Source organism: Dermacentor albipictus, chromosome 2 (genome assembly GCF_038994185.2).
Source record: "Dermacentor albipictus isolate Rhodes 1998 colony chromosome 2, USDA_Dalb.pri_finalv2, whole genome shotgun sequence".
Lineage (NCBI taxonomy): Eukaryota > Metazoa > Arthropoda > Arachnida > Ixodida > Ixodidae > Dermacentor > Dermacentor albipictus.
In genome coordinates, this window is record NC_091822.1 from 200,424,723 (window position 1) to 200,450,848 (window position 26,126).

Here is a 26,126-nt window from a genome sequence, read left to right on the forward strand (position 1 = left end):
TTAAAACATCTTGCCCGTTTTTTCGAATATCTCGTGGCTTTTTATCATTCGGTGATCTCCATTAAGTGTTCCATTTATTCTGTATATGGTGGCCTGCAGCAACTGCTTCACTGAACTCACAGCTCCTCTCGCAGTTCATTTTTTTTTTCATTCTATTCATCGTCCGAGTCGATCAGCCGCTTATATGTCGAGAATGATGGAAAGATGTTGGCCTGCGCACATGGCGCCGTCCACTCTTTTAACGCTCCAGGTAAATGCCTCACGAATGCCTACTCAGCACTAATTGGAATGGCTGATAGTCCTGCATGTGATGTTTGCGCATGCGAGGAGAACATTGACCACATATTGTGCCATTGTCCTCAATTCCAAGCCCAAAGACAGCATTTGTCCGACACATTGAGGAAACTAGACGATCGTCCTCTGAGTGTACAGACAATATTAGAGCACTGTCCCGACCGATCATCGGCTCAGAAGGCAGTGAAGGCACTTTTGTGTTTTCTCAGAACTTCTGGTTTGCTCGAGCGACTTTAACTGAAGTGCTGTCCGTACACGTACCTACACCTTCTCTCTCCCTTCTTTCTCTTCCCCTTCTCCCTTCCCCCAGTGTAGGGTAGCCAACCAGACTATTGACTGGTTAACATCCCTGCCTTCCTGTATTCTTCTCTCTCTCTCTCTCCCAGGTAAATGCGAGGTATACACCAAACGCCGCGCTAGAAAAATAAAATGCTGTGACGTTTTTCGTTTCAGGTATGTGGCCGCTGTGCTTCTCCTAACTGCTACACCTAGCTTGTCTCTAAGCTCGATCGCTGAGGTACTCATACCTTTGTACCAAATGTTAAAATCGTTAAAGTGCATTGATCAGTGTTGCTTGAGCAATTCATACTTTAGTCTATATAGTGTATAAAAATCAAGTACTCTGGTCATTTTTTCTTTCCACAGCAACCTATCTACAACAAAACGGAGCGTCAGATTAACATCGAGCTTCCGCAGTACGTCGCTGTACCTGCGCAATCCGTACGCCTTTGTAGCTGTACGCACATAATCATTTAATTTTGCGCAGCCGACATTTCCTGACTCCTTCGTTCGCAATTGATTCTCAACGTCCGTTCGTTGGCTTTGCATAACACCATTTTAGCGACTTCGTGTGTTCCAAGCTTCATTTGCGCCTACATACTGTATTCAGTCGACACGTGTGTCCACATGGGCGGCTTCAGCTCCTGTCACTAGTTCTCGCACAACATATCGCCCGAAAGAAATCGGTTCCCGACAGCGAAGGCAGGCTGGGAAATATTCTAAACGACGACATATAGAACCGTTGAGTTCCCCATTTTGGGTGAACGCTCAATGGGCTGAGCCGCGGCTTTTTTCTTTATTAGATGGAGAACCAGGAGCTGCTAACGTCTGACATCAAGCTGGAATAAATGGTGCAGCAAGAATGTGCGCTATTCAGTGCTTTTCGGCCAGTTTGCCAGCTTTTGAATGTGTAGCTTCTCACTCGCATTTACTTTTCCCCTTAAGACACTGCATGTCCAATTGTATACGTAAAACCATCTTTAATTCAGTATTACTTACGATAGTAATCAAGCTCAAACATATATGAAACACCTCCGTTTCGACAGCTGCTGCCGAAAAGAGGTGGACGATGTACATCGGGCAATGTTTTTCAGTGGCCCGGCGTGTTTTGCAAGCCTGTTGCACGCAAGATAGCCTATTTACGTGCAGTACAGAACTAAAGTACAGTAAGCGTAAAAACAAAAGTAAACAGTGCAGTAATTGCATGAACTCCAAATTGTGGACACAGTGAAAGTCCTTGAACTATTGAATCCTAGTCTGTTCTGATGCCACGATCTTCATTAAATTCTAAAGATGTATTCGAACTAAGCTGTTCAAGGCATAATTAACTGGCACTTGAAGGGTACCTGCGAACAAGTGTTTGGATGTCATGATCACGCGCCTTCCAGTCTTAACGTGTGTTCATGACGCTAGTGCTGGGCCTCTTTGAATTTCGGAGTTCTAGCAGCCAGCTAGTACCGGTCCCGATAGGAAGTCACGTGGGTTGGGATCCCAAGACAAACCGAAGTTTGCAAAATCGAACGCCGGCACAGATGGCCGCGGGACACACGTAAGCGTGCTACCAACATAACGCAGCGCCCGGCGAGGCCGGCGCGCCGTCGGCGTATGTAGCGAGTCCATTTGTGCGTTGCCAGCTTGCAAACGTATAGCTGCATTCGAGGATGCGGTCACTTTCTTACCGCGACTCGGCGCAGGGCGCGCGCTCTGGGCCAACGTCGCCGTGGACAGCGCAGCACGCTGCCCCTGACGCGTCCGATGCCTCGACGCGAAATCGCGCGCGAGCGGTTGAGTCCCCGAAAGCGGTCGCTGCGAGGATCCGTCCTCGCAGCGATCACGTCGCCCACCGGCGACATTGAGTTGACGTTGTCACCAGTTGACAAGACATGAAGCAGTACATCGGCTACGCCATACGCATAAAATTTCGGGCCGACCTGCTTGTTCTTCGATTTCAGAAACTTTGTTTCGGCTGATGGTTCTTATCATTTCTTACCCCATGAAGCTGGGGGATGCGGCTGGCGTATGAAAGTGCACGCCGCCTGTGACCAGCGAAAGGTTTCACACGAAAAACTCTATTGGTCGGGATCGTGAGAGCAATAAGCTAATGTACGTGTGCCTATTACCCAGCCAGTGCATTCTTATCAACGGCCTGTAGTTCGAACGCATATCGGTTTCGAGCTGCCATCCAAGCACCTAGCGGAGAGACGGAGCGAACACGGGCTAGCTGCAACACCTTCGCTAACTGCAGAAAAAAGGAGATATCGCCGCGAACGTACGCAAGATATGTGAAAAGGAACACCATCAGAGAAATACGAACCGAAAATGTACCGCAATCTGTGTGAATTAGCGGCTACAACTTGCGCGGAACACGATGCAGATAACATGCACGCACGAGAGTGCGGCGCGTTGATCACCGCCGATTTACCGCCGCTCTTATCGCGCCGCCTCGCAATGCGGAACGGTGGGTTAGAACCTAAGAAGCTAACGCTAGAAGTAAGGAAATCCGTAGCTGACGGTGGGCAGCTGGCCGAGCGAGGTAAATTTAGGTCCTCAAGCGCCCGCGTTGCAATCCGTCAAGTTCCCACAAAGATGGCGGCGAGCGCCTGTCGCCTCTTTTGGTCGTCTGCTAGCCAGAAAACTTCCAGAGAGCAGCCAGGCCAAAATCGTCCTGGCTTGCTCTGGCAGCCCGCGGGTAGCCAGAAGTGGAAAATCGAAGAGGCCCGCTGTTGACAATGCGATTGGTACTCGCTCAAGAGGAAAATATTTGTATGGAGTGTCTGCGCCGGGTAGCTAAATCAAACCTGATCACAAATGCAACATTCGCGTACGTGAGTCATAGTCGCTGGAGCGCAGTTGAATATCAAAAGCACGGAGTTCGGACATCATTTACGGGCTGATTGGCGCGTTGTTCAAAATTGAGCTTGTGCAGCGGGAATGACATATACCGACGCTGACTTCCAATTCCTTATTTTCGAACTGGCAGACCAACTTTTACATAGACGCGATGTTGTCACGTGTCAACTATATCCATGACAATTTTTTTCCTTTCCTCCTCATCTTTCTTTTCACGGGAACTCATGGATGTGGCATTCCACATCGGGCCCTCTCCAGTCTCGCCAAGCCACGGCAGCATTCATCCATCTCATCGCGGCCGCAACTCATGATGGCCGTAATGTGCTTTGACAGTTCCGAAACATTTGGGCGTCAGCGTCCGTGTACGTAGTATCTCTACACGGTCCTATACTTGTCCCCTACTAGGCCTCTTTATTTGCGCGACTAAACTGTGTGCGCGTGTGTGGACACATAGTTTAGCCACACTTGATAGCAGATAGCAAGTCAAACCGAGGCGTTCGTATTGCATGCAATTGAGCGGCATGATAGTTAATGAAGCAACGTGTATAACCATCATGTCACAGAAGCCTGTTAACTGCTGTGTCGTTCGCGCTTAAATCTTACCCTGGACATCCAAGTACGTTCCTCGAATGGTCTGCGAATCGAATACTAGCTCCAGTATGACACCGGCGCTTATAAGCGCATTGGTTTAGAAATGCGCACCTACAGTTAGGTGGCATTGTCGTGTTTCTGAGTTCCATTGTTAAAATCCGCCTGTCTGTGTCCCTGTACAGTGCGTGACCTTCTGTTTTCCTTCAATGCCGTCGCTTCGCCTTTTCCTTTGACCGGGACGTACACGAACAGTCATGGAGCAGTCTGGAGACGGCGCGATGAACAGAGTGAGGAGAGAAGGGGGGGGGGGGGGGGAATGCGCATCCCGAATGAGGAGGAACAGATCGCTGCGCAGCCGTATGTGCGCGAAGGCGGGATGGGACGGCGGCCGCACTCCGAGCGGTAGCCCAACTTTATTTCAAGGCCCCGCTGCGTCGCATCCTCATCCGGGACCCTTTTCTCTCGCCGCCATCGGGAAGTGGGCCACTTTGGCGCCGTCGAGTCGCAGGACTTGCCCTTTCCGCTCGTTGCTATGGTGACCAGACAGGGCTGCAAGGGGGAACGAGGTGAGGGCTGGCCCACGACCGCATTTGCTTGCCTCTTTTCGTCTGCGACGCTGCGGAACCACAGTGCTACTATTGCGCTTTTATGTTGCTGGAAAAGGGAGGGATCTATATTTCTGTCGCGTAGTTGTGAACCCTGCGTCTGTGTAGAGCACTTCGTATGTTGTGTTGTTTTTCTTACTCTTACGAACGCGATGGCGCAGCAAAGAATTGAAGAAAACATGTTTACGAGGTCCCTGGTATTGCAGGACAGGGTACAGGTCAATTGGACACTGCGCGTAGCCTAATTTTAGTCAATCGATGGAACGGCGTAATACTGGTGTGTAGGCGATAAAAGTAGATGTTCATAGCCTTGCACAGTCATGCCTTTCGGTAATCGATAACATTCGCTGCTCAGCGTTAAGTGTCATATGAACGCGTCAGAAGCTGTCCGCGAACAATTGCAGCGCTGGATTTACTCGAACACTTGCCCTGAGCTTCTTTTTTGTTATGCCAATACCTCCTCCCGCTTAGAGCAGCGCGCTCAATGTAACCATTTTTCTCCACCAGACTTACAGTAGTTACAAACAAGGAATATAGTGCATCGTTTTTTAGTGTTCTCCGGTGAATGTCTGAGGTGTTTTAAATAACCTTGACAAAAATAAAATGTTTCTGTATCAATTATGCGATTTATCTCAATCATATTAGTTACAATAAAAATATGTACCCTAATAAGGGATCGGATTTAAAAATCTTGAAAAGTAGGAGATTGGATTGGAAAAACTTTAATGAAAGTCCTGCAGGACGCACGTCAGCGCGCAGTGGGCGTCAGGTACTCCATGTACCTGGCGGCCGCTGCGCGAGCCTGCTGGACGGCCCATTGCTGGTCTTGTAGGAGCGGGGGCTCCTAAGAAGTCTCAAATAGTTTGGAATCGGAAAGCTATACTCCGCACTTTCCCGCCCGCTCAGTTTAAAAACCATCCTGGACTTCTTGCTGAACTCGTAGCCCTGCGTGCGGCTCTTCATTTTATTAAGGAGAAACCATCCCAGGCATGGTCAATCTTCTGTGATTCCAAGGCAGCCCTACAGAGTGTACTCTCAGCACTGCGCAATGGATCACATGAGCAGCTCGCCGCAGAGATCAGAGAAGTCCACCATCGACTAGTTGACGAAGGGCACGATATAATATATCAGTGGTTGCCTAGTCACTGTGGCATACATGGCAATGATCGAGCAGACGCAGCTGCCCGATCTGCCCATGACGGCGTCAACTGCGTTGCCATTCCTCTTTCGAGAGCCGACGCAGCGAAAAAACTTGCCACACTTGCGCGTGACCTAACATTAGCCCAGTGGAATTCACCCGATTTCACAAGTGCACGCCTCCATACTCTAGACCCTAATTTACAGTTCCATATTCCGTCCGAGCTTCCACGACGTGACTGCACCCTTCTTATCCGTCTATGGCTTGGAGTAGCATTTTCAAATGCCTACTCTTTCCTTATCGGAATGGCCAACAGCCCACTGTGTGACTTCTGCGGGTGCAACGAAACGATCGAGCATCTTCTTTGTCAGTGCTCTCGTTTTAACCCACAAAGAACTGTCCTCTCAGCCACCTTAGACAAACTGGACAAGCGCCCTATGACAGAAGACAAGATCCTTGGAACCTGGCCTACGCGAACATCAGCGCGATCCGCTATGAAGGCGCTGCTGCGATACTTGAAAGACATGGGACTTTCTGACAAATTGTGACAGTACACTGTGTGGCGCAGGACTGTACGGTGACACTGCGTAAGACTAGGAATGCCTTTGCGGGTTGCGTGACAGTGCCCACAGAAATAGTTCGTGCGTACGTGCGTGTGTGTGCTTAGGTTTTTTTTTTTCCTTTTTTTATCCTTCTTTCTTTCTCACCTATTGCATCCCCTTTCCCTTCCCCCAGAACAGGGTAGCCAACCGGAGATAATCTCTGGTTAACCTCCCTGTCTTTCCTTTGCCTTTCTCTCTCTCTCTCTCTGGACTTCTTTCACGCCAAAGCGTGACGAATAAGATCGTCTGCTTTTTCTAGCTCATAACTGTTCGTAATCATGAGGTCCTAGGGAAATCATTCTTTGTTCTTGAATCACATATGGAGTATATTTACCCTACTTGTTTGGCTAGCGTTCATAATGCAAGTCCAATCAAATATCCGAGCCGCTGAAACCTATCAAGGTGCCGGGTCGCCAAATATGGAATGGACTCGCATTTATCCAGTACCAGCACATGCATCGCAGAACGCAATGAGCTGCTCAACGCGTGAGCTGTCCGATATCCAGGAGCCAACAGGTGACACTACACTTGTGAAATGGCTGTACGGACAGAGTTCTAGTGGCACCGCATGAAGTATTAAAATCAAGCTTTGAGAGGTGACTGGTGAAGTTGGTTTTGAATCGCATCTCCTGTCTATGCATATTGGTGTTGCTGCAGGAGATGTTAGTATGCTAGTCAATGACTGAGCGCCGCTGTCCACAGCGCAAAGTGCTTGGTCATTCGTCCATTCTCTACGGTTCTGTGTATGAACGCGACGCCGCGTGATCTCCTTACGCGCTAAGCTCGCGGCCCTTCTCGCCCCCGTACGAAGTCTTCCTTTCTGCATCGAAGCATTGGGCAGTGACGCATGTTGAGAAGCGACTCGACGTCCACCTCTGCTGCAGCGCTCAATTCGAGCTCTTCTGCAACACTGCCCGCAACCTCGCGTGCCCAAATCGGCGCATGCGCAGTGCAGCGTCCCGCGTATGCCTAACGGCGGTTCTGTTGCGCAGCCGAGCGCTCGATGTCCCCCAACAGGGAGCGCCCACAAAAGGGAACGAAGCGCGTGGCCTTCGCCCCGACGGCGTTCCGAAAACAATTTGGCCCGCGCATCTGCGCCGCTTATTGCTTTAATCCCGCGTTCTGCTCTTAACGAAGCTCGTCGCCGGCGCGAGAGGACAATCCGGTCGTGTCGCGCCGCTATCGCTTTCCGCCGTGCCTTTTGTCATTTTTATCGCGGCTGCGCATCGCACGAGCGGGAGCCTCATTGTTCCTCAGCCGCGTAGTTTGCTGCGGATGCCGCCTCTGTTCTCTGCCAGGTCGCGGACAATGAGACACGAGCCGCGTGTAAGTAAGTGGCGGCGTCCGCGGTGTCGAACGCGCAGCTGTAGCGGTAGCGCGTGTTCTTGTTCACGCTCAACACCCTGCCAGCGCAAGGGACACGCGTGGTGCACTTTGCAATTCCATTCTTACGTGTCACGTAATGTACTGCTTCTATATTTCCTCCTTTTCAGCGTACGTTGCATAGCGTTCGTTCTTCCTTCGATTATTTAGCGGAAAGCTTTTATGTAATGTCACGGTTTGTAGTTGCGGTGAAGGGGCAGGAAGCCGACCTCGCGGGCAAACATCACCGTTTCCTTGGGCGTGCTTGTGAAGTCGTGACTTAGGTACGCTTCGACGATAGCGGCAAGCGCAGTCATCGGTCGTCGAATTGGATGACGCGACTGACACGATGTCCCCTCTGTATTTATTAATTTCATTGATGCGTAGTGTCGGTGTGTGCAGATGGTGAGTTGTAGCGGCGAGCGGATTTAGCCTGGCAATTCAGGCCTTCTGGAAATCGCTCCGGCTGAGCGACTCTTGCATTGTTCCTGCACTACGTCAACACTTATCCGGCAAAGCAAGTTGCTCTAAGGAATGCAAGGCGTGAAGCTTCCTCGCGGACTGTAACTGACCCTTTGGCTTGCACACGGAGCATTTTTTTGTAGGTTCTCAGAAAGAGCGTTCACAAATACCGCCGCGGTGCTGCCATTGTTTTCCGCCGCCTTATACTGCGACTTGGCGGACACAGTGGCAAATGTTCAAGCTGCACGGTAAATTTAGAGCAGTTCCTGGATATTTCTCGGCAGTGGGCGTCGCAGTAGAAAAGAAGGGTGGGAAATGCAGCTAGATTAATCAGTCGGCAAAGAAGTGTTCGAGCTATGCGAGAGAAATGCAGGCGGCTGTGTTGAGAAGTCGGCGTTGTCCACGTCTGTGTGGCACCACGCGCCAGCCCATTCTTTCGATTATTTGCATAATTATGACGAGATGCCGGCACCGAAAAACCGCTTCTCATTTTCACGGCGTCTCCAAACATTGAGATATATCACAAACGTAAGACAGGCATTATAATTTAATATAACTAAACACCTCGAAGCACTACAGGTCACAACAGAAAAATACAGCTTATAAGATGTCACACTGCAGATGTACTACATTTACACAAAATGTCACGAGAAACACATTTCAGAACACCGCGCGCATGCATTGTCCTACATACAATGTCCGCTCTCGTGAACTAGGAGTTGGCATGCATAGGATGTATCCACATTCAATGTACGCGAGGTTAATTTTGTTTGCAATAGTTCTTGTCAGCGGTATGGATTTCGGCTTTCCATGAGCATACCCGTCTGCTTTGGCGATATGTTACTTGCTGCAAACACGTTTCGGAGACGGTACGGGCCAATTCGCAATAAAGCTGCCCTTGCGTGTGATCTCCTTGGCGAATGAACAGATGCTTGGTGCATGGGCGCCGCTGTACCGAGGCTCGGGTACGTGATCGCTCAATGTCCCTAGCATTGCTCCGTAAAGCGTCTTCGCAGCATTGAGACGCGCTATGCAGTGAAGAACTTCGCGAAGCAAGGTTGGGTATAATTGTCACTGCCTATTCGTGAGCTAATGAAATGGGTTCGGCGTGTCCGTAGGTCGCCTCTGCGCCACCCGGGCGACAATCGAAGCAGCGATCGTACACGGGCTCGGCAACACTCGCCTTGCCCACGTGTGACGAAACAGTGCGAAATGCATTGTTACGTTGCAACTGCACAGTGCGATAGGTTCCTAGCGCACGGCATCAAATCCGCGTACTTTGTGTAACGGCCCAAACAGCCAGAAATAGCTTTCCCGGTACGATATTTGTCTCGGCTTTTACGAATGGCCATTTGACGCCAACTCGGGCACGTGACTCTATCCGCCCCGGTGGCCAATGGACGAGCGCCACTGGGCACGTGCCGCTCCTCGGTGAGCCTGGTTGACGCCGGCTTGGTCGCTGTGCAATGTCCGCCACCGGGTATGCACGGACGTCACGCCAGAGGGCACAGTGGGTCCAGAGCGAAGCATGAGAAGCCTGGCACGCCTCATGCGTGACGCGTTTGAGCTATGCTCGGATAATCATAGCAGATGACTCCTGGCAATTTCTTGCTGGTATGTGTTCATTGATTACGCCTAGCATCGGAACATTAATTAAACTTGAGAATAGAAAGGAGGGTTCTGTCACGGACTCAAATTTTCTGCCGTTCTCCACTGCGCTTCCCTTCGCACCCATTTTGCAAATCTATTAGCCCACCGGTTACCTGCCCGATGCATTGCATGGCCTGCCTAGCTCTATTTCTTTCTCCTAATGACAACTAGAATATCGGCTATCCCCGTTTTCTCTGATCCACACCGCTCTCTTCCTAGATCTTGACGTTACGCCTAACATTTTACCTTTCATCGATCTTTGCGTGGTCCTTAACGTGTTCCCGAGCTTCTTTGTTAACCTCAAAATGTCTGCCCCTTATGTTAGCACCGGCAGAATGCAATTATTGTACACGTATCTTTTCAACGACAGTGGTAAGCTCCGGGTCAGGATTTGGAGATGCCTGCAGTATGCACTTCAACTCATTCTTATTCTTCCGCAAGTACTCATAATCAGGGTGCCCTGTGAGTGACTGACCAAGATAGGTCAGTCACTCACTTCAGACTGTAAAAGCTGACTTGCGCTCGTGAATTCTTGTTTTCTTGCCAGGCTATCCATCATTACCTTTGCATTCTGCATATTAATCTTCGACGCCATTCTTACTTGTTTAGTTAAGGTCCCCAATCATTTGTTGTAATTCGTCCCCAGTGTTTCTGAACAGACCAATGTCATGTGCAAACCGAAGGTTGCCGAGATATTCGCCGCTCATCCTCACTCCTAAGCCTTTCCGGTCTAATAGTGTGAGTACTTCTATGCATGCAGTGAATAACATTGAAGAGATTGTCTCCTTGCCTCACCCCTTTCTTGATAAGTAATTTACGTGTGGATACACAAAATAGTTGTGAAATCTTCGTAGACATTTCCCAAGATATTCACGTTATACCTCCTGTACTACTTCATTACGCAATGCCTCTGACTGCTGGTATCTCTAATGAACCAAATGCTTTTTCCTAATGTGTGAAAGCTATATACAGAAGTTGATGGTACTCCGCAGATTTCTGAATCACCTGAGTGATGACACGGATGTGATCCGTTGTATAATATACCTTCCTTAACCCAGCCTGTTCTCTTGTTAAGTCAGGTGTTGCCCTGATTGGATTGGAAGTTACCTTGGTGAATGTTTTACACAATACTGAAAGCCAGCTAACGTGCATATCATTCTTTAGCATCATTCTTCTTATGCATTAGTATAATGTTGGCAGTCTACCACCACTATAGCACCACTATGGCAGTCGTGAGACGTTGCGTATAAAGGGCCGCAACATTTTCAATCATATCTGCTTCGTCTTTGACGAAACTCAGTTATTCCATCTTCTGCCGCTCTTCCCCGCGTCGTCTCTTGCAAGGCCCTTCTATCTTCATCGCTAGTTATAGAATGGGCCTCTGTGTCCTGTTCATCACTGCGTCGAATGAGGGTATCGCGTGGCTGCTCTGGGTGCTGTACAGGTCAATATAGACTTCTTCCGCTGCTTTTACTATGTCATCGGAATTGCTGATAACATTTCCCTGCTTATCTTTCAGTGCATACATCTTTCCTATGCCAAGTTTTGTTCTCAGATTTCATGATGCGGCCATTTTTGACTGCTTCCTTAATCGTTCCCACGTTACCATTTCGAATATCCTTTACTTTCTGCTTGTTTTGAGTTTAACGAGTTATACCTGGCGTGACATGGCGCTGCTTTATTGCGAAGGCCATATGAAAAGATCGGCACCTCCTTGTTGGTCAAACAGCAAATATAAAAGTTCGCCAACTATATTGACAGCTGGATGAGACATTGAACGGCTGATACATTCAGCGGGCACGCGTCTTTTGTTGCCACGGCAGTCATGCATGCGCAGTACTCGACCGAGGGGCGGCTTCAACGCCGGTGACTTAGGAGCCCCACGCATGCGTTCCTTCACGTGGCGTCTGCCCCGTGCGGCCAGTCGTGCTCTCCCGCACTGTGCTCATTCGTGCACTTATCTGTGCGCCCCTGTCCTATCGTTGGCTGCCCGGCCTGCTGACCGAGTGTTAAGTTATGGGGTTTTACCTGCCGAAACCACGATCTGATTAAGGCACGCCATAGTGAGGGACTGCGGAAATGTTGGCCCCCTGGGGTTCTTTAACATGCGCCTAAATCTAAGTACACGACCGTTTTCGCATTTTGCCCCCGTCAAAATGCGGCCGCCGCGGCCGGGATTCCATCCCGCGACCTCGTGCTTGGCAGCCCAACTGAGCAACCACGGCGGGTTAACTGAGTATCATTTAGCGAATAGCGACACTTTCTCACCGCCAGCGCTGCTGCTGCCGCTGCGGCGGCGCTGGCGGCGTTAACAACGGCGCGTGGGGAAAGCGTTGCCTCTTGTTAACAGCATGGTCCTCGACTCTGGCCGCCCGAACTCGGTTTCTCTTCCCTTCATCGTGTCGTTTTTCTCAAGCCTTTAACGCGACAGCGTTAAGGGCCCCGTGTCGCCGAAAGTTCGGCGTTGTCCGTGATAAATAAAAATCACCCCGAACCACGCAGGCCCTTCCGCATGGCGCATATGCGTTACTCAAATTGACTTTCTCCAAGTGCGTAAGAAAATTCGTAAACTGCGACTTACAATCCGACGCTGTTATGCCTGTAGGCTGTGTGTAATATGAATATACGATGCAACGCTCATGTTACGCGGGAACTCAATGAAAAAATCTTTTTAAGCTGTCGTTTGAGGCTTGGCGCGGCTGTGAACAACCCCGGGATCGGCCCACGCAAGGAGCCGCGTTTCTGCCAGAAAGCTCGCCTTCGTGCACATCGTTCACGGCCAGCGTTTGCCGGTGAACATTACCGTTACATAAGCTGCAGTTGCCAGGAAGCGTGAGGTGCAGTCGGGGACCTCTGAATGCTATCGTATTCCGCTCTTAAAGGCGAAGCTTAAGCGCCCACGTTTTTTGGCGCTCAACATCTGGCACGCCGCGCCCTTGGCCCCCGGCGCTGCGATACGTGACGGCACGTAGGCAGCTCGCACTTCCATAGCGCGCGAGTTGGCACCAAAGAGGCCGCGTTCAAACGTCCGCGTGTTTTCTCTATAGCGCGTACACTGCGGGCATTTTTTTTTTCTATGTGTCCGTTGCACCCGACCCAGCACTCTGCTAATGCATGCTTCGCAACGGATTTAGCAGAACTGCTAATTGCATCTGGCCCGTGCTTCGTGCCGCTCACATACCTTCGCAGGAAGGTGGGGACCATCCACAGCGGTCGAAGAGCTGTGGATGGTCTGTGGTGGTGTGGAGCTCTGGGGCGAATGTTTCGACAAGGAGTCTCGTCTTCGTCAGGGCGGTACATTCGACTTGTTCTTTCGTCTTCCATTGGTACAAGTCCCTTTTTCGAATCGTTGGTTCCAGAGAGCTCTTCGATCCCTGTTTATCATCACATGAAAGACGCACTCGCATGCTCAAATCACACTTCAATACGTCGACACGATAGTTTGCGTTTCAAGTTGCCTTCAGTTTTCTTCTGTAGAGCCCAGATTCTTGCGCGAAATACGTAGCTCGAGTAGCAGTCCTCGCCGAACGCAACCTTGAAGTTACAGAAGAATGCAGGCAGCTTTTGCGTTACGGGGATAGCTGGTGTTCAGCAGATTAGGTTAACACATATGTAGAGGTTCATTACTTCCTGCCTTACCAATGAAATGCTGGGAAGGACCTAAATTTCAAGTTCTTGTGTTCTCTTAACAATACATCATTGCCTCACACGCTGCTGCACCGTCGTTATCGTAGGGGCTGGTCATTAAGCATACAGCGCCTTTCTAGGACTGTTCGTCAGCCACGTTATAAAGACGCGAAAGCAGGCGACAGGACGAACGCTGTGTTCTGCCGGGCGGGCTCGAGCGATGGAATTGGCCGCCTCGTTACCAGGATGGGCCGCGTGAGTGGGCTGCCAGATTTGGATGGGGCGAGAGGGAACGGGATCGAAATGCAAGATTCCAATGGCCGGGTGTGCCACCCGTCCAACCGCATAGTCGTAGACCGCAGGTTTGGAGTCGCTGAAAATGTACTTCGCGGATGTCTGCGTGATTGCAAGGGCAATAGCTGCCTCCTCGCCCTTGACAGAGGTCGAAGTGTAGATTGGGGCAGTAAGAGCGGGTCGGAGAGAATTGTCAGTGACGGCAAGGGCATGTGCTGGGTAGCGATGGTATGGGGCGGCATCCACGTAAGCCACGGCAGCCTGCCGTTCGTACTATAGCGTTAGAGCGCGGAGGCCCGCGCTGCTCTACGGGAAGGGGTGGTCTTCTGGATGTTTTTTTTTAGGGAGGGGAATTAACGGTTGCGAAGGAGGAGACATAGGAAGGGATGGGCAGTGGTGTAGGAGGAGGAATAAGAGGGGAGAGTTTAAGGGTGGAGAGAAGTGCGCGACCCGGGCGGGTGCGGTGTGGCGCCTGCCTAAAATGCTATCTGGTGGTTTCATATGGATTAATTGCAAAACCATCGTTTGTCCTGTCTCCTTCACATTTTTTGCGCTAGTTTCGTATGCTTGAACGCGGCCATTAACCGCAAGCATCCCAGTGAAAATAACAGCTACAAAATGTGGCACTTAAATTCAGCACTTAAAATTACGTATACCAGTTTTACTGGTCTTTCTGGCATACAGCAATCTCCGACGAAAGTAATCTCCAGATCCACTTTAAAACAAAATTCGTATGCGCTTACGGAAGCGAGTTTGTGTAGCGAGAGCATTTATTTCATTCACGGTGCTTACGTGCTGTCCTTGCGCCAGCAGTTTCGTCATCGCGCTGACAACCGATCTCCGAAGTTTACACGCAGATTCCTCGGTCGGTCATTATGCGCACTCTCCCTTCATCTGGCACCGACTGTCCGTGTAGCGCCGCCTCCATACGTTTCTCATCGCTGACTCGGTGATCTCGCCACGTCGCGTGCACTTGGGCAGCGCGGAAGTGAGCAACGCTGTCAGCGTCTCCTACTTTCGGACAATTCTCGTGCTGCTGCTCGCCGCCGAGTGATCTCGCGACAGCGCCCTTGCCGTAGTTGACCTCTCCACTTGCTGATTCTTCCGCGTTTGAGAAACGTAAGCACACGCATGCAGCCGCGAAGCAGCTTCCTTTCTTTGTCCTCTCCGGCGCCTCCCCGTGGCGCGTCACGATTTCGCAACAACGCTTTCCCCGCACGCTCCGTCCTGCGGCAGGAACGGCACACGGCGTCGTTCGCTCGTCTCAGTGCAGTGAGCGTAGGCGCCTTCTGCAATAAGTGCTAATTGGATCAGCGCGGAAGCGGATGCGCCGGCCGCGTACGCGCGCGCCCGCGGTCTGGCTCCGCGCCCGTGCGAACGCGATGTGCGGGCTGACGTGTCCCCCGGGGACCTTGGGCCTGCTGCCTGCGTGATGAATGGCCTCAGCCGAGAACGAGACGCGTCCTCTAAACTGGGCTCTGCCACACTTTTATTTCGGTCCCTATCTGATGAGTTAGCCTAGCAGCGATACAGCCCGCTGATTCGCGATGGTGAAAGCGACTCGTCCGGCAAGTGTCTCGCAGGACCGCCGCGATCCCCGGAGCATCGGTGGCGCCCACGGAGCGCGCCATCGATCAACAGTGCCGGGCGAGCTGCCTGCCGCCGCAGGTGAAAACAGCGCACGAGCGCTGGAAACGGAAGCGTTCATAATGAGCCTCGTTGTCTTTCGCTGGCCCGCTTCGTTGGTCGCGGCGTCGCAGAGTCTCACTTTGTCGCTAATGCATTTTGTTTCTCAAGTCGATGATGCGCGGATGACTCGTGGTGGGCTCGGTTTGCCGCTTGCTGCTTATTTCGTCGTCTGCTGCTGCGCGCAACCGCGCGCGTTGTCGCGTTTCTTCCCGAAAACAGTTGGTGCGAGTTCTTCCTCGCTTTCTTGTTGTCCCGTCCGCAGCCGGCGCGTGGCTTCAGCGCTGGCCTCTGCGGCGCGGACCGACCACTGCGTGATGGATCCCCCCGACCCGCGCAGCACCTCTCCGATGGTTCCGGGCACGCGACGCGAAATGTGCGAAGCACGCTGTCGTATACGCGTGTATGTATTCATGGAGCTGTGTGCTGCTCATAAGCAGCGACGGACAAATTTTAAGCGCGTCGCGCCAGCTCGCCCTTGACGGCTGCCATCTTTACGTTCTCTGGCTGTATGGCACTGCCGTTTATTTGGCGTGTCTTCGAGCCATGAATTTCAACTGAAGACGCTGGTCGGGTTTTTGCTCGAGACAGCGCAGGCCTATAGAAAATCTGGGAGGTCCCCGGAAATGTCTGGTTTGCTCATGTTGATTGGCCTGTGACTGCAAACCTCCGACCTCCGATTTTTCGACATCTGGGACCAGTGCCTTCAGTGAGGTCACCAGTTTTACATTATCCTCAGAGCGGAGTATTAACGCGGGAATGACTAACAGATGCATTTCTGCTGCACAGTAGGGAAACATAAATTGGGCGATTGTAGTGACACAAACTGCCAGTATCCAAGCAGTGAGCACAACAAACGGCTGACCGTGCAGTCATTCGAAATAGATTGTGCATTCCAGAATAATTTAGCTTCTCGAACACTTCAAATGGAGGAGGGAAGATAATTGCAATCATTACATGTGCGTGAAATGGCAAAATTTATTGGATAACGCGCATAAGGTTGGGGGTATGAAAATGCAATGACCGCGAAGCCCGATGACAAATAGAAAAACTGGGAGACTAGTTTGCCGCGGAAGCTTTGAAAGATTTGGTGTGACAAACGCGCTTGCGTCTTTACATTTGGTGTTTGTCATCGTAAATCGCATCAGTTTGGTGTCCTTGATATAGCGTGGTTTTGTTTAAAGCTAGCGTTAATTCAGTGACCGTAAGTCTCGTGGGTGTACTTGTGGGGATAGCGGCGTCTGGTAGCGTGCGTGGACTTGACGGTCAACTTAGTCCTTTCAGAACACACCTCGTCTGTTACGTGGCAGGGCTCGGAGGGAATGCGCCTTTCGCATCTCCTTTCTCTCCCTCCACGCGACTCGGCCACGGTTGGTTAAACGTTGAAACTTCTTCAGAGCTGATCCACGCATGAAGCTCAACATGTGGCGTAGCGTTGCGGAGCTCGAGGTCGCTGGTTCGATCCTGGTCGCGGCGACCGCATTTCGGTGTTGTCGTGTTGCCGCTCATCTTGAAGCTCTTTCCTTTTCTGTAACCAGCATGGCTTCCGACCAGGTCACTCATGTGGAACTCAATTCCTTGAATTCGCTACTGACCTCCATTTCAATCGTGATTCTCTCTTCCAAACAGACGCAATTTATCTAGACTTTGCGAAAGCCTTTGACCGTGTGCCTCACGAACGACTAATGATCAAAGCGAACAGCTTGCGTCTCCATCCTCTAATCACGTCCTGGATCCGACGCTTCCTAATTGGCCGATCAGTGTACAGTGATTGGACACCGTCATTCTACAGTCACCGAAGTATTATCTGGAGTACCGCAAGGTTCAGTCCTTGGACCCCTTTTATTAATTTTCATTAATGACCTCCCTTCTGATATTTCGTCATCCATCCGGCTGTTGGCCGATGACTGCGTGCTGTACCGCCGTATAAACTCATACAATGATCAGTTGCTTTTACAGCGTGACCTCACTACAATTGAAAAATGGTGCACAGTGGCTCATGCAGCTAAACGTCAAAAAAATGCAAGTTCATGCGCGTATCGCGGAAACACTCCCATGTCATACTCTTACTCTTTGCGTTCCCTTCCTATTGAGCTGGCTCAATCATACAGGTACCTTGGTATCATCTTTACTAGCAAGCTTACATGGTCCGAACATATCCAAAATCTGGTTACTGCCACTAATCGATCCCTGGGATTCATAAGACGGTCACTATCACCACCCCTACCTGTGATCCGTCAACTAGCATATGAAACATTCATCCGTACTAAACGAATTCGCGTCGGCAATATGGAATCCCCATCAAGCGTATCTTGTTGAGCTACTGGAAGCCGTCTAAAACCGCGCAGCCCGGTTTATTATATCCCAGTACGATTATCTGTTAAAAGTTAGAAACATCAAATCATCCCTCCACATCCAATCATTAGCACATCGCCGAAAAATCTCACGCTTATGCCTCTTTCAAAAACTTTTACAATTTCCAACATTTACGCGACACTTGTTTCACCACCCAATCGTACTTCACGCCGTCTCTCAAACAACCTCAGTCTTAAACGTCTTCACGGCTCTACTAAATCCTTCAACAGCTCTTTCTTGCCAGTAGCTATTGCAGGATGGAATAGCTTACCTGACCGCGTAGTAATCGAACGTAACCCTACCAAGTTTTGAAACAGACTAACGAACTTTCTGAGTAGTGATGCTTAACGTATTTGACTTATTTTTACGGAAGGGTTGAAATCTGGGCCAGTTGGTACATACTTGAACGAGAAAACCCGTCAAAAACACAAAGGACAAGAGAAGTTGACACCACAACGACTGGACTATCAACTGAGGTTTATTAGAATCGGTGTAGTTCCAGCAAGGCCAGCAGAGCATGCGCAACCGCATCGAACCTCAGTTGATGGTCCAGTCGTTGTGGCGTGAACTTCTCCTCTTGTCCTTTCTGTTTTTGACGGGTTTTTTTGTTCAATTATTTTTACGCCATCGCACTTTTCTTTAAGTGCATCGGTTATTACTTTGTGTTTGACAGTCATTTCATTACACCTACTTTACCCTTCTGAATGGTATTGTTATCGTTTCTTACTTCAGTCATGACTGTTTCAGCGTTTATTTTTCTTACGTATGCACCCCTCTTGTGTAATACCCCAACAGGGGCCTCTAAGGGTCGATAGGTGATGATGATAATAATGATTCAAAATGCGAAAGCGCTCGTTCGTACACCCTTCAGCAAAAGTATGCGGGCCACAGTCACCGAAAAAACAATTTCGTAATTAACACGCATAAGCGGAAACTGACGAGTGCACCAGAAAATTTCTAAGTCCAAGTTTGGACTGCAGTCTTTAATCCCTAGTTGCGTTCAGAGGAGAAACCGCGTTTTATCGCGCAATTCCTGGTCCGTATACTTTTGCTCACGGGTTTATACATTTTTGCACCCGTTAAAATTTACAGGTGGTCAAAATTAACCCAGTCTTACTGCACTGTGTGCCTCATAAACGCACTGTGGTTTTGGCACATTATAACCCCAAACGTTCTTTTTTTTTTTCCGCTTCACATTGAAAACGTGCCCGTTAAGACTCGTCGGTCGAAAAGTGCCATGACTTCGGGGAAGTCGAGCCCACTCATTCACATCTTCATTCTACGCGCCTCGAATGTTGCTTCCGAGGTTTCAACACAACCGTCTGGTTCGCTTACGGCGATGTGGCGTCTCTGTACGCCTTCTATCTCCTGTCACTTCGTCTGACAGTCTTGGCTCGCCGTTGAACAACGCGCGGGGCCTCGTATCCGATTACGGGAGTAACACATGCGTGTACGACGAGAGAGCTGGCTGAGAGCGCGAAAAGCTGCTTCGGCTGTTAGACGCCGAGCAGAGGAAGCTCGATCTATTGGGGTGCCCGTTATCCTGGAGAGTTGACGTCAGACTTCCAAAGTGGCGTCTCCGAACGAGGCGCGCGCCGTCTCAAGGTCGCCCTCTCTCTCCACGTCGGCGAAGCATACGAATCCGCCTCTTCATCTCCTCCGCGCATTTTATGCGCATTCATGTACGCGTTCAGGCTAGCGGTTGTGCTGCCGCCGCACTAATGTGTCACAAGGTGTTGCTTTCCGCCCACCGACTCCCGTTCTTTGCGAAAGTCCCGCTGGCGCATTGGCTGTGTGCGTGCTTTCTTCCTGCTTGTTCAACGTCTTCCACGAGCGCTGGAGGTGGCATGGCAATATTGCTTCAGGTAGTCTTTAACGTGACTACTTCGGTTAATCCACTGCCGTGTTGCTGTTTCGTGGCATTAACTGAAACCGCACCAGTCTAAAGTGGCCATTCCTATCTTACTATATCAGTGGCTTGTCGACCTTGGTGCAGGGGACTCGTGAGAAACATTGACGCAAGTGACTGATGGTGCCTCAGCCGAAGGGTTCTTTTAATAGGTGCCTCCGAGATTTAACGCCCACCTGTCTTATACGAAGTAAAAACGTAGTTCGTTGTTTGCGCCATATATGCACATGGGCTTATGGTCTGGAAAACTGCGCCCTGGGTCGACCGTGCAGATACCCTTCCACCCATTTGACGTTCGCAAAATTGACGTTCAAACTGCTGCTTCGGTGCGACCAAACGGTTCCACGTCATGTGGATCACTCGTGACGCCTTACTGGTCTTGTCCGTGCTACACATTTGGCAGCTAGTGGCCATCTCTTTTCGTATGATGTAGGATTTGGGCATCACTTTATTCCAGTGGCTATTGCATGAAACATCAGTTGTACCAGTTTGTGTCGCTGGTGACGACCTGCTCAGCTCGCAACTTACACTCGATGTCAATTAGAGGGTTATCAGGGGATTCGATTACCTCATTGCTTCGAATATTACTTCACGGTTATATTCTATCAGTCAACACTCTAATAAGGTACTAAGGAACTACGCCGTATACTTGCGGGACGCTCCTACTTTGGGGCTGGAAGACCATGGTCCTCCGCCCGTTCGCGGGTCCTTTGGACAGCCATTAGTTAGTCCTGGGGATCGTCGCTTTTAAAGGCCTCTTCCTAATCCTGTTGCCCATTAAAAGATGCGTTTTGTAACGCAGAACCCTGCCAGAGCATGTGTGCTAACGTGCAATACTCTTCATTGCACTCGTGGCAGTGTGGGCCGATGCATTTTGGGTGTTGGATGTACTTTCAAATATTTCTCAAGAGTATGATGCGGTTACCGTCTTTCGCATGTTCCATTCGCAACCTTTGACGCTTTCGTATCCAGACATAAGCTATTTACTTCCTTTCTGGCTTACGATTACTCTTTGTGGAATGCCAGCACTTCCTGTATACTGTGACCTCAAGAGTTCTGCGAACCTTGTGCAGAAAAATGAGCTCCAATTTCTAGCAGGGAGGGGACAAAGGACGGCAAAAAATCTGCGGTTGTCTGCATGTTACCTGCAGACGAAGTCACTCATTATGATTAGTTTTTGTGGAGGCCAAGAAGAATTTTGTAAGCGAAGCTTAGCGATAGCGCTTCTATAAGATGCAGGAGCCCTCGCGTACCGTTATTTGAGCATTGGATTCTCTTGTCCATTTAGACGGGGCACTGAGTAGTGGGGAGCAAGCGCTTTCACATTCCCTGAATTAAACCTATATTTTTTACAATTACGCTTTCACGTACGACCTCAACTGTACTCGATTCCAGATAATCTCGTTACGCACCCATAACTAGACAAGCTGGTGCGTAAACTGCTGGCAATACTTTCTTTTTATTGCGGCTAATCCATATGGCGTAACGTAGAGAGTGAGATGAAGAGAAAGAGCAGGGGGTTAAGCAGATATTAGTCTCCGGTTTGCTACCCTACATCGGCATTAGAAGATAGGGGTTAGAAAGAAGACAGAAGAAAGGGTTAAAAAATGCGCGTCCACACAAAGGGCGCTCCAGTTAGAGGCGTTCTGTGACGTTAAGTCCTGTCAATGGGGTAGAATTCCTTTTTCCGATAGTCGTCGGTTGTCCAGCTGGTTAAGATCGTGGCGATGGATTCCCTCTGGGGATAGTACTGCGGGCAGTCGCACAGAATATGGCCAATCGATTCTTCACGGTCGCAGTGGTCACAGGGTGCGATGTTGGACATTCCTAGGCAGAACGCATAGGCTTTGCTAAAAGCAACGCCCAATCACAGTCGATACAAAAACGTGGCGTCTCCACCGCGAAGCTTTGATGGGACTCGAAAGCTTAATGTGGAAGCAAGGGAGTGTAGCCGGGAATTCCCGAAATGTCTCATTCCATTACGACGTGTGGCACTGACGAGCAATCAGACCGAGCTTCCGTGCGGCGTCAGTTGTAGAAAGCGGTATTGGTACGTGGTGGTCCTCAGTATGGGCTGAACGGGCAACTTGATCGGCCCGTTCATTGCCCATAATCCCGCAGTGACTTCGAAGCCATTGGAAAGTTGCTTCATGGCCTGCATCACTTATATGGTGCATCGTCTCTGTAATCTGAAGTACTAGCTGTTCGTGCGGTCTGCGTCGTACAGGTGACTGCAGTGCCGCCTTCGAATCCTAGAAGATCGTCCACTTGTCTGGTGGTTCATCATCGACGTAATGAAGGGCGGTAATGAAGGCATAACGGGCGGTGTGTATATGTATGCCGTTAGAACAATGTTGTGTATGAGGTCACGCAGTGTTGTATTTGTTGCCGCGTACCCGGCAATCATAACTGACCGTGGCGCTGTAGCGTAAGCCATCTTGCAATAGGAGACGATAATGTTCCGCTTGCAAGCCGGGACAAGTCCATACTAAGTGGTAGGCATCTGCTTTCGTCACTGGAAGAAGGCAGTATGCTAATGTTGCATGCAGTGTGAAATGCAGCGAGTACGGTGCAGATGTGACAGCCGGTGTAAGGTGGCATTATGCCTTAACTCCCAACGGCTTGCAGCCAAGAACACTGTCATAGCAACAAGCAAATACTGCGAAGGTAGCTGTTGCCGCGCTTCAATCGCTCTCACGTCCATCCCGCACCAGCAGCATTCGAACACGCTGTCGAGAAGTTGGGCGTGCAAGCCTTGTTCGTCGAAACCAATCAAGTGCAACGCACCCGTCTAGCCACCTCAAAGGGTGCGACGTCTTTCGTCGTCGGATAACCCCCGGCGTAGTAACTTAATTGGTCTGCGGCGTGCCTCGAAGCCTCTCATTGCAGTAATGGCGCCCCCTGTCCGCGACGGACGCAGCGATGACTAACGCCACGGGGAATGCCCCCGGCACTTCATCCCTCTTTATTTTGGTAATGGCCAGACCGGCGCCCTTAAGCCACAGGCAGATAACAAACGCTTCGTCGTATGGAGAGCTAACTCGTTTGCTCTCCGAGTCTTCAGCCTTTCTTTCACCTCTCAAAGAGTACCTTATACCACTGCCTGTTGACGATTACCACTCATCTGGATAAAGGCTGTTTGACACCTGAATACGAAAGCTGCCCCTTGGTCACCTGCTAAATGTTGCGTAAACCAGTGACCAGTAGGCGTCCGACTATGCCCGCTTGACGTAACTGGCGGAATTATGGCATCAGTCAAACGATAATACTTATGCGAACGAGAAACCCACCCCGTCGCGGTATTTCCCGAAGTGCGGCGTCGTGTATTATGAAGCATAAGCACGGAGTTACCGAGTCAATCAGGATGACGTTGCACGGTTTTCAAACAGCGCAAGGTCGTTGCTCTGCAGTGCCACGTATCGCTTATGGTGAGAAGCCGACGCAGCCGCTGGCGAGTGTAGCGAAACCGTGTTAATGGCGGCCGGACGATGCTCCTCTCGTCAAGCGACCCTCCATGAGAAGCGGAGCTGTCGGCTTGCGTGGTGCGCCGGCTGTGCGAGTGACGTTTCGAGGCCGCTTGTCTGCACGCCAGGTTTTTTTATGCGTACATGCCCCGGCAGTTTAGCGAGTGTAGTAATCGCCTCAACATCTAACATTATAAATGTTCGAAAATCTTCGTATACGAAGGCTTTCATACCCTCCGCGGGGAGAGCAGTACTGACAGAATGAAGGCTGGTTCCGCAGAGTCTGCTTCACCAACTCTCGGGCCACTACTGAACGACACTCGAGCCAGAGATATCGGAGGGTGAACACGTTCGAAATGTTTCCTTTGTAACACTTGAAATTGCGCACTGATACACACACAAACATACACCGTGTGTGCGTGTGTGTGTGTGTGTGTGTGCGTGTGCGTGTGTGCGTGTGCGTGTGTGTTACGTTAAACCAGCAAGCTTGGTTTAACGTTGCGGTCGACCTCCTCGTACGATGTCCCAACTATATACCGGCAGGAGGCAACTCCTTTTGGCAAGAAGGAACAACGCTCTCGCACCACCAGAGTCATCACGACCGCCGCCACTGGCGTTGGGGACGTCGCACCTCGATGGCGCATGCTTCACTTCTCAAAGATCAATGTAAAGCAGACTGCGTACTTGACCATACAGCGAGCGAATTCAATTTCTTCTTCGCTTTGCCTTGGTCCGCTATTTGCCTTGGTCCGCCGTTACTCCGGTTTTATTGTTGCACAATAGCGTTGCAAATTGGGATTATACATACGTACAGAAAGAGGTCCCAGAGTCAACAATACAGCGGGGACGTCCCTCTGTATTCCTTCTGTGACCTCCTGTAGAGTTCTAGCCAACAAAAACCTTAAACGATTTGATGTTCAAATCGTTTAAGTTTGTACACGAATTTGTTTCTTTGCCACATCTTCGATGAGCGGTCATTCAAACGACAATTACCTATACCCACTGTACCTATTCAGCACGGTTAATGTGTGTCAATCTGCAGAACGTGTAACAGCAGCATGAAAAGTGTAAAGTTCGAATTTTTGAAGCGGATCAACAAACAGCGTTGTCAACCGGCGCGCCGCTTGTTTCTGAGGACCTGTCAATGTGCTATATATATAATTTGCGTGCAGATCGTAAAAAGCAAAGGCGTAAGGAATGCACAGCCCCCGTTGTTGGATCAGGTTCGTGAAGCGTGCTCTCGCAGCTTACAGGAGCAATCCAGATCCATTACTTGGTTTACGACCACCTTCCAGGCGTTGGTCTTCGTTGAACCGTGCGTTTCATTTGCGCACTCGGCCTACATGCTCTTTATGCCAGCAATACAAACGCGAGTATGTGACCGGTGTGCTGAATGAGCTTTTCTGCTGCAGTGTGCGATCAGTAGGGTACACTCGACGGCTTATCTTCCATTTCGGAGGCCGTCTACATTTATATAGTAATTTGTCTGGAAAACCCTCACCTTTCGAAAAAAAATTTCTTGTTGTGCCGTTAAGATACGCCGGTTCCTTTCATCACCGTGGTCCAATTTCATGAATGTCTTTTCCAGCTTTCTGCAGTTTTGCTGATTTCTATAGCCCCTTAACGTTTGCTTTTCCGCAAGCTCATCACCTGTGAGCTCATTATGCTCAAGAGTTGTGCCCTCATGACCAGTCGTCACGGCGCGCTGTATTTCACGATTGGCGAAAGTTCAACCGCTGCGCCGGTCAGCTGTCTGGGGAGGTTAGGCTAGTGACAGGTTTCGCACGATGCTACTCCTGGAGCGAGAAAGCACGCAATTCACACGCACAATACACTAACGGGGGAGAATGTGGAGATCCAATGCGCATATTGGAATCTGTGAAAGAAAAGCTTTCGAGAGGCGGTTAAATAAATGCTGCGTAACTAGCGAGCCTACAACGCACAGTTGTATGCGATGGTTGCTACATTAAGCTGTTAATGTGCTCAACTAAAGTTTGTTGCGAGTCAACGTTCCGAAATACGCACACTTGCTCATTCGTCTCCACATTTCCGTGAGATACTAAGCTGATCGGCTCATGGCTGCGTATTTGACGCGGAAAGAAACGCTTAATCATAGCAATTCCCTGCTGCTGCCAAGTACTGTAGCAGCACTCTTTGGGTGCCACGGAGTGCGGTCCATCTGTCCTCCATTAAAAATGAAGTCGGCAGGCGCCGCATACATGTCTGGCGCTGCACCGAACACCTTCCCGCTCATTCTCCCGACGCAAATAAGGCATAGCTGCCCATTCCCGTCCAGTGTCCTTCACATGATGAAATTGGACCCGCTTGAATCATTTGTTTGCACTGCTTGCTCGAGTCACAGCGCGCAGCCAAGGCGCAGCGGGAAACTGCTTTTGTTCCTGAAGTTCTTCGCTTCGCTGTCTCGTATACGGGGCCTTCCTCCTTTCTCTGGTTCGCTCGTGACAATTTTGTTCTCGGCGCATTCGAGCGGCAATATGCGATCGTTTTCTGTGCGTGTGCATTCACTTTGAGCGCAGACTCTTTTTGTGAAGCAGACCTGTTCTTCACTGCGGCCTGTGTAGTCTACTTCAAGTATTACATGAATACGGGGTGCTGCATCTGAGTGGTGTGAGGCGCGCCTGTTAAAATTTCATCGCCACATTTGCCAGACGACGCACACTTGATACTGCCCGTTTTTTCTTTCTTTCTTTTTTGTGTGCGTGCGTGTGTGCGTGCGTGTGTGCGTGCGTGTGTGCGCGCGCGCACGCCAGGGAGGCAGACTTTAGCATCTTGATGGCTGCAAGAATGCTTACTTCGTAACATAACCCTCCCCCAAGCCCAGGATGCGCGCATATCAGTATTGCTGGACGTTGGCAGTCGCAAAATTCACAAATTGGTGCTTTAGTGAATGAGGAGCCCGACGAAAACTCTTCGGTGATGTGCATTTGTGAAACACCG

At 50.2% G+C, this 26,126-nt stretch overlaps 1 protein-coding gene across 29 annotated transcripts in view; it reads left to right on the plus strand.

Annotated features, from left to right (window-relative positions):
- Positions 1-26,126, plus strand: part of trol (terribly reduced optic lobes) — a 604,861-nt gene that overhangs the window by 80,947 nt on the left and 497,788 nt on the right. The window contains exon 1 of one of the 29 annotated variants that reach the window (XM_070534608.1): positions 7,825-7,853. The exons of the other annotated variants lie outside the window; for them this stretch is intronic. The gene's annotated coding sequence lies outside the window, so the exon portion shown is untranslated. Of the gene's footprint in view, positions 1-7,824; positions 7,854-26,126 lie in introns of those variants that run through there. 29 annotated transcript variants of the gene reach the window in all.